Below are 7,509 nucleotides of genomic sequence, written 5' to 3' on the forward strand. Positions count from 1 at the left end.
CTACCCAGAAGAATAAAAATCATTTTACCACAAAGACATTTGCACTAGAATGTTTACTGTGGCTCAGTTCATAATTGCCAAGTTGTGGAAGCAACCTAACTGTCCATCAACCCATGAATGGATCAACAAACTGTGGTATGTGTATACCATAAGTTGTGTATACACAACTTGTGGTATACGTATACCATCTTTTTTATTCAGCCATTAAAAAAGATGGAGACTTTACATCTTTTACATTTACATGGATGGAGCTGAAATACGTTCTTCTTATTAAAGTATTATAAAAATGGAAAAGTAAATATCCAATGTGCTTCATACTAATATGAAATCAATATACAAACAATTTACATGTCCATAAGAACAATAAAACCCTATTATAGTCCAGTTTGGGGGTAGAGAGAATTGGGAGTGAGGGGGACATATGTCAGAAGGAGGGAAGGTATGAGGCTACATCTCACCTAATCTGCACACTGGGAGGGTGTATAACATGCCCCCTATGTGAGGAGCTCTTCAGCAAATGGAACTTTACCCTGGAAGTGAGAATGATGTAACCTAAATATTGTACCTCATATTAATTTGAATAAAGTTTTTAAAAAATTATACATTATAAAACATTATATAGATGCATTCTTTCATATCAAAACTATTTTTTTATAACACATATTAGGTGCTGGCACTGTGTTACAAACTGAGAGCAAATCAGTCCTTGGAGCTTATGGTTTGGTATGGAAGACAAACATTAAATAGATTATTATTTTAAAAAAAACTGAGTATGAAGAAAGTAAATAAGCCAATAAAAATAGACAAAACAGACACAATCAAGGAAAGAATGTTTTGACAAACACATGAAACTGTTTCCACAATCACTTGAGAAATACAAACCAATGAAATACCACTACACATTTATTAGAATAACTAAATTTATTTTTTTAATTTAACAATATCAATTGCTGATAAGGACTGAAGGCTTAAAGTAGGAAGGAAAATAATTCATCCACTTTTAAATACAGTTTGGATTTTGATATAAAGTTAAATATACAATTTAACCTCTGCTTATGTTCACCCTAAAACCTATATACAAATAACTTTATAAATAATAACAAATAATTAACAGAACCCAAATGTTCCTCAACTAGAATATATAAACATGATATATTTATATAACAGAATACTCGCAGCACTAAAAAGTATTAAAATACTATTAAACACAACAACGTATTCAGTTTTTGCATTGAGCACTGCAAGTCTTAAGTAATGCACACAACAGCACTGATACAAAATAATTCTAACATTGCCACCCCCAGAATTCTCTATACCACTTTCTAGTAAATTCACCCTCATTCCCAGCCCCTGGCAAACACTAATCTGTTTTATACCCCTGAAATTTAGTTTTGTCTTGGCAAAAGCTTGGTTTCTTCCACTTAGCTGATTATATTTGAGATTCACCTACCTTTTAGAATCATTACATACACATTAAACTTTTTAATTTTTTTGATCTCTCTCTTATCTTCATTTATATGATACTTGTTCCCCAGTTCTCCTTTGATCTCTTTCGTACTTCTTTTCAATCTCATTTGCAAGATCCTCTTTCTCTATAAAAGTTTTACAGAAATGTGGAGTTATCAGGCCATGATGTCACTGTGGTGCTGCAGCTCTTGGGGGTGAGGTCATCTCCAGGAAGGTTGCTGGCCTGACTGCTAGGGCCATCCTAACCACTTGGGCCAATTTGGTAGGCCACTCTCCTCACATTGAAGATCAACCCTATTGCACTTCAATGTCCCAAGTGAGGCCCTGTCCCCAAGGAGGGGACTACGACATAGGTTATGAGCCCTAGCCCAGCCCTTCCACCCCTACACTCCCCTGATGCAACTATGAGCTCTGGCAGTGTCTAGGTGGCCACCCTCTGCCCCTGTGGGTCAGTGGAGGTTCTCTGCACAACCTAGCAGCATTCCTGGCCAGCTCTGAGGAAGCTGCTGCTCCAACCACCACATCTGCCTGTTGGTGGGAGCCCCCAGATGCTGCACCCAGCAACCCGATAGAACCTGTTCATGGTTCATCTTCATGAGCAGGTGCACCAGAGACCTGTCCCTATGTGCTACACGGTCACCACAGTGATGACTCAAGGCTTTCCCTGCCTACAGGCCAGCAGATTCCTGGCTTCAGGGCTCAGCAGCATCCAGCATGTTCTCTGACATTCAGTGGGCAGCACTATCCCCTCTGCTGCCTCCCACCCCTGCTTATCTCGGTGGGCATCATGCAGCAACTCCCTCTGCCCCCCAGATCAATTCCAGTGACAACACCCACTTTCCCCACCCCACAGCCCACCGACATGGCTCCCTTTTGGCAGTCTGTATCACTACAGATCCAGCACCCACATATGCCCCTCCAATGGCTGGACAACAATGTGGAGTGGACCTGCAGGTGGATCTGCACACCCTGCGTAATTTTACCTCTTGCACCTCTGCCCCAATCCTACCCTGTCCCCATCAGTGGCCCTGCATTACTTACCCCACAATCTGCTGCACCAAGAGCTGTCCTTTGGTGTGCCATATTCTCCCAGGATGCTGCAAAGACTGAGCACCCAGAGACATGGTCTGCTACCCCCAATGTCCACCCCACACCCACCACCTTATTACCCCAGCTTCCTGCCCTACTTCCTCTCAATGCTGCCAGTGTCACCAACAGTGATGGGGCTCACCATCGGCCTGGATCTGGATGTGGATAACATGGACATGGAGAACTATGAAACCCTCCTGATCCTGGCCAAAGGGCTGGGAGATGCCAAGCCCTGAGACCACAACAAAGCAGATACAGCAGCTCCCATCTATTGCTTTAACCCAGACATCCATCAGTCAAAACAGCCACTGTGTATGGTCTGTGGCAGTGACTTCGAATGTGATAGCTGCTCCAAATCCTTCCTGTAGACATAAGTTCCACACCAAGTGTATCCAAGTGGTTGAAGGCTAAGCAGACCTGTACCATTTGCCAGGCCTCATGCCTCCAAGGTGCCCAGAGAGGCTGAGTGAGGCCCTACACCTGCCCAAGATAGCGACCCTGCCTAAAGCAAACTCAGGGGCAACCCAAAGAGGACAGAGAGGGAGTGATCCAGGCCAGCCCCATAATTCCCACCTGTATCTCCAGCACTGCTGCCAGTCAGCCCCATAAGAAGCCCCTACAATAAGCCTCTGCATTTACTAAGCTCCAAAGACCCCTTCCTTGATCTGCCTGCCTGTCTGCCTGCTACAAAAGTGCCCATGTGTCCTTGATTTGGTCTCCTCCTGTTTGCCTTTTTGTCCCTCTTCTTTTTTTCTCCTGGCACTGCAAGTCAGGGGTGGAGCTCCTTGGCCCCAGGATGGGCAGAATAGGAACCATCCTGGGTCCTCTGTCCTCTTGCACTGAAATAGTGTACCCTCTGCTTAAGTGGCACTTCCAGGTGGGTTGTCAGTGTCTTAAGGCCATCCAAGTGGTTGAAGGCTAAGCAGACCTGTATCACTGTGAGGGGTGGCTGTGGCTTCCTAGAGAACTCTCACCCCAGGGACAAAAGCCTCACCCATAGGCTGGAGGGCATCCCACCTGGGACTCTTGAGCAAATGGGAGACCAGCCCCAAGCTGAGACACATGTACCCTTAGGGAGTCCCTGTGCTCCTGGTGGCTGCCCTACCCCATGATGGGGCCATACTTATGCTCAATTCTCTCCCCTCTCTGTCATTTTGCATCAATGTGAAGAGTAGCAAAGTTTGTTTATTCATTTGGTCCAAAATCATTTATATAATTTAGGGATATGGATTCTTAAGACAATTTTTTTTTCTTTTGGTTTAATGGGGTCAGAGTTAGGGACCAACTGGACTGAATGTCCAGGGGACAGAGAACCATCTAGTTGAGCTTCCTAGTCTGCATGCATTTGCATGGCTGGGACTGGGCTGGACAGCTGGCATTCATGGTCAGTGTTGAAGTGTCTATGCAGCTGATAATTGCCATGCACATATTGTACACATCCCTACTGGGACTCTTCACGTTTCAGGGCACTTCTCCCTCTCCAGCCAGCATCATCTCCCACCTGCCTAGGTGAATCTCCTCCAAGGAAGTCCCAGGAGGTTGAGGGCCAAAGAAGGCATGGATCCCCATCTCCAGGGGTCCCCTTTTAGCCTGATCCTGCCCTCTAAGGTCTGGAGGGGACCCCTGTATGGTCTGGCTGAGCTCCCCACCTCCTTCCCTAGTCCCATTCCTTTCCTTTCGTACTCCTAGCTAGGAGAGCTTCCCCAAATTAACTGTATGTGGGCTGGCACATCTTAGGAGGTAGCCCCTGGCACCTGTTGCCTCAAGGACACTCCAACCACCCATGTTCTCCCCAAAGTGACCCCAGCTCCCCACTTCCCACCATAGCCTTCAGGGAGCCCACTGGCCTGGTGTATCCCCATGGAGAACCTAAATTTTTCAGTGTGTGTAACTCCAAGTGACATTTTTATACTTAATACTCATTGTTTCATTCTTTACTCTTCTAATCACCAACCTCTGGCCTAGAAATGACAGTAGGCATCTTCCCCAGCCCTGGCTGGGCCCAGGGCCTGCATTCTGTGTTAGAAATGTTTTATGCAATTTGGGGGCCCAGTTCCTTGCACATTTTATAGTTACTTCAACTTCACAGATCCACTCCAGTTGGAGCACAGGTCTGTGATCCAGGGTCTGTGGATCAGCCTTCCATTGAGAAGGAACCAACAATAGCTAGTCTCATTAGTACTCACCTTTCAGAAGGCAGGTGAAAGGTGTGATGAGCTATTCTGAGCAGTAATTGAACATTCTGATGGCCCATCTTGACCATCATTGGACAGGTGGGGGTTTGGGAAAGCTGTTGTTTGGATTCAAGTGATGGTGGCTGCGTTGATTTTGCTACAGAAAATCCTAAGATGTGACTGGCCATTGTTCCTGGATCCCCAATTTTCTCATAGAACCTGCGAGTCACCTTTTATATGTTGATAAATTCATTTTCTTCTAATGACAGCCATGGTAGATTCCCTTGTTTGTAACTTAAACCTAACATTTATTAATGTAATCTCTCATCTGAGGCACATTCACTCTATTATTCTCTATCTTATAGCTCTCTTCATTTCCTTCACTGCATTAGCACAACTTATAATTGTGGGGTACAGGGGAGGGAAGGGCGTATGTGTACATGTGTGTGTTTTCTGTCTCTCTACTAGATTATACACTCCCTGAGGGCAAAATCTCTGTGTTTTCATTCAGTGCTGAATATCAGTCCCCTAGTTCATTCATTTAGTAAACTTTTTGGGACCCTTTCTGTGTGGAAGACACTGACACAGGTAGTAAGAATACCACATCAGTGAGACAGCATTCCTCCTCTTGAAGTACTCGCATCTTTGTTGAAGGAACAAGCAGAAATAAATCATTAAACTCTTACACTGTAAATATGCTGATAAAAATAGTCAAGAGTTCTCATAAGCCTGAAAAGGCTCATCTAATGTAATCTATGGGTAGAGGGTGGAACTGAGCCTAAGAAGAGGCAGAAAACCAGGAAGAGAAGGAGTTGGAAAATGCAAAGTCAGTGCTTGCAAGTGTGAGCAGGAGTCCGATAGACAAAAGGAGCAGAGATGGGGGATGATGTTGAAAGGGGTGATTCCAGAAGAGGAGAAAGGTCTACACCAAAGAGTAGCCTGGTGGAGGCAGGGGACTTGCTCAAGAGGGAGACAGTGAGAAGAAAGTTTGAATGATTTTATTTTTGATTTCCTTCATACCTATTCATTCCTGGTACCATTATTTCATCAATTAGCAAAAGCTGGTAAAAACTCTTCAACTATTTTCACTAGATACTCACCATGCTTTTATTGAGTATTCCTCAGCACTGCTAATATGTGATATTAATTATTGGGGGGTTTTTTGTATTTATTTCTCCCTGTAAACTACATTTCTCAAGTCAATGTTGTGTGTTCTTTCATTCCAGATCTACATGATGTTTACACTTCTTGGTAAGCATGCAGTAGCATTTTATCAATGGTTGTTAATATTCCTTATGCATGATCATACTTAGGAAACTTTAATGTACCATAAAAAGAACTTTGTCTATGATTGATAATGGTATTAGTATAGACATAAGAGGTTTAAAACATTTCATTGCAATCTGTGCTATTTCATGGCCTATGCCTGCAAAGAAGTTCTAAAAAGTAGGTTATTTAGTTAGGTAATAATACACATCAGCTCATATCTAGCTTTTGTAAATAATGAAGCAGAGTTTAAACACTGTGATTATCAAATCAAATTATGACTCATAATCCTTCTAAGATTTACATAAATGTTCTCTAGGGACCCAGACAAATCACTTTTCTAAGTAACCTTTCAACCTCTTATTTCTCAATGAAAATGTTAAGAGGGTCTTGCATGGCTTCATACTCCAGAGAGAAGGAGATTTCTCAAAAAATCTGAGGTAGGTTAATTGCCTAAACTCACAGGTTCCAGTCTAGGCTGAGCCAGAGTGAGACCCTGTCTCTAAAAAATAGCCAGAGATTGTGACAGGCACCTGTAGTCCCAGCTACTTGGGAGGCTGAGGCAAGAGGATCACTTTAACCCAAGAGTTTGAGGTTGCTGTGAACCCAAGAGTTTGAGTTTACTATGATGCCACAGCACTCTACCAAGGGTGACCAAGTGAGACTCTGTCTCAAAAAAAAAAAAAAAAAAAATTCTCAGCACTGGCATGCAAATGGAGAGTGAAATGGAAATAGCAAAATAGAAATCTTTTTAGTAAATACTACTGGCCAGTTAAGAATACAACTTCTTATTACCCCCCTATTCATTCTTTACTCTGTATAGATTCTGGATCTAAAATGCTAAAATAAAAACTAGTGAACAAGCTCTTGTAAAGGAATCAGCAGCAATGCCATCTGTAGGGTGAATCTTCAGAGTCTGCGTCTCTCCAGCTCCTCTCTAGCTCCGTTTCCCAGAGCCATGTGAGCCTGTTCTGCTTTCAATGGGTTAATTACCAAGGAAGCATTTTTCCTCTGTGGTCTAGACATAGAAGTATCCAGATATTGTTTCCCTTGAAAGGCAGCCATCCTGCTGAATGTACTTGATCACCAATTCTTATGTTTTTCTAAGGCCAGATGGGGCTAAACACAATTTCTGAGGGTTTTTTTCCTTAAAGAAAAAAAAAAAAAAAAAAACGATTAACAGCTTGTTTGTTTTCAATTGAGGATGCTGCCAGGCTAACAGAAGGAAGGAGAAGAAAATTCCTTAATTGTTAAGGTGGGGAAACTAAAGAATGATGGATTTGCTTTTGCCAAGAAGAAACAATCCTTGGACCTAACAAATGAGCGTGGAAAAAAAAGTTACTGTTACATAATCTTAGTAGTTGGTACATAATGGAGATTTTGGAAATAATATAATTTTCCTAACTTAAACCTGAGTGTATATGTGTGTGTGTATCATTATAGATCGGTAGAAAATAAGAGAAAAACAGAAATCTTAACTTAAAAAAAAAATCTTAATCGTGACATTGCTAAA

At 42.6% G+C, this 7,509-nt stretch overlaps 1 pseudogene; it reads left to right on the top strand.

Moving 5' to 3' along the window:
* The first annotated feature begins 1,863 nt into the window (after nt 1-1,863).
* On the top strand, nt 1,864-3,026 carry LOC100959709 (annotated as a pseudogene).
* The last annotated feature ends 4,483 nt before the right edge of the window (nt 3,027-7,509 follow it).

This window comes from Otolemur garnettii, unplaced genomic scaffold, assembly GCF_000181295.1.
Source record: "Otolemur garnettii isolate 467f Iridium unplaced genomic scaffold, OtoGar3 scaffold00009, whole genome shotgun sequence".
Taxonomy (NCBI): Eukaryota; Metazoa; Chordata; class Mammalia; order Primates; family Galagidae; genus Otolemur; species Otolemur garnettii.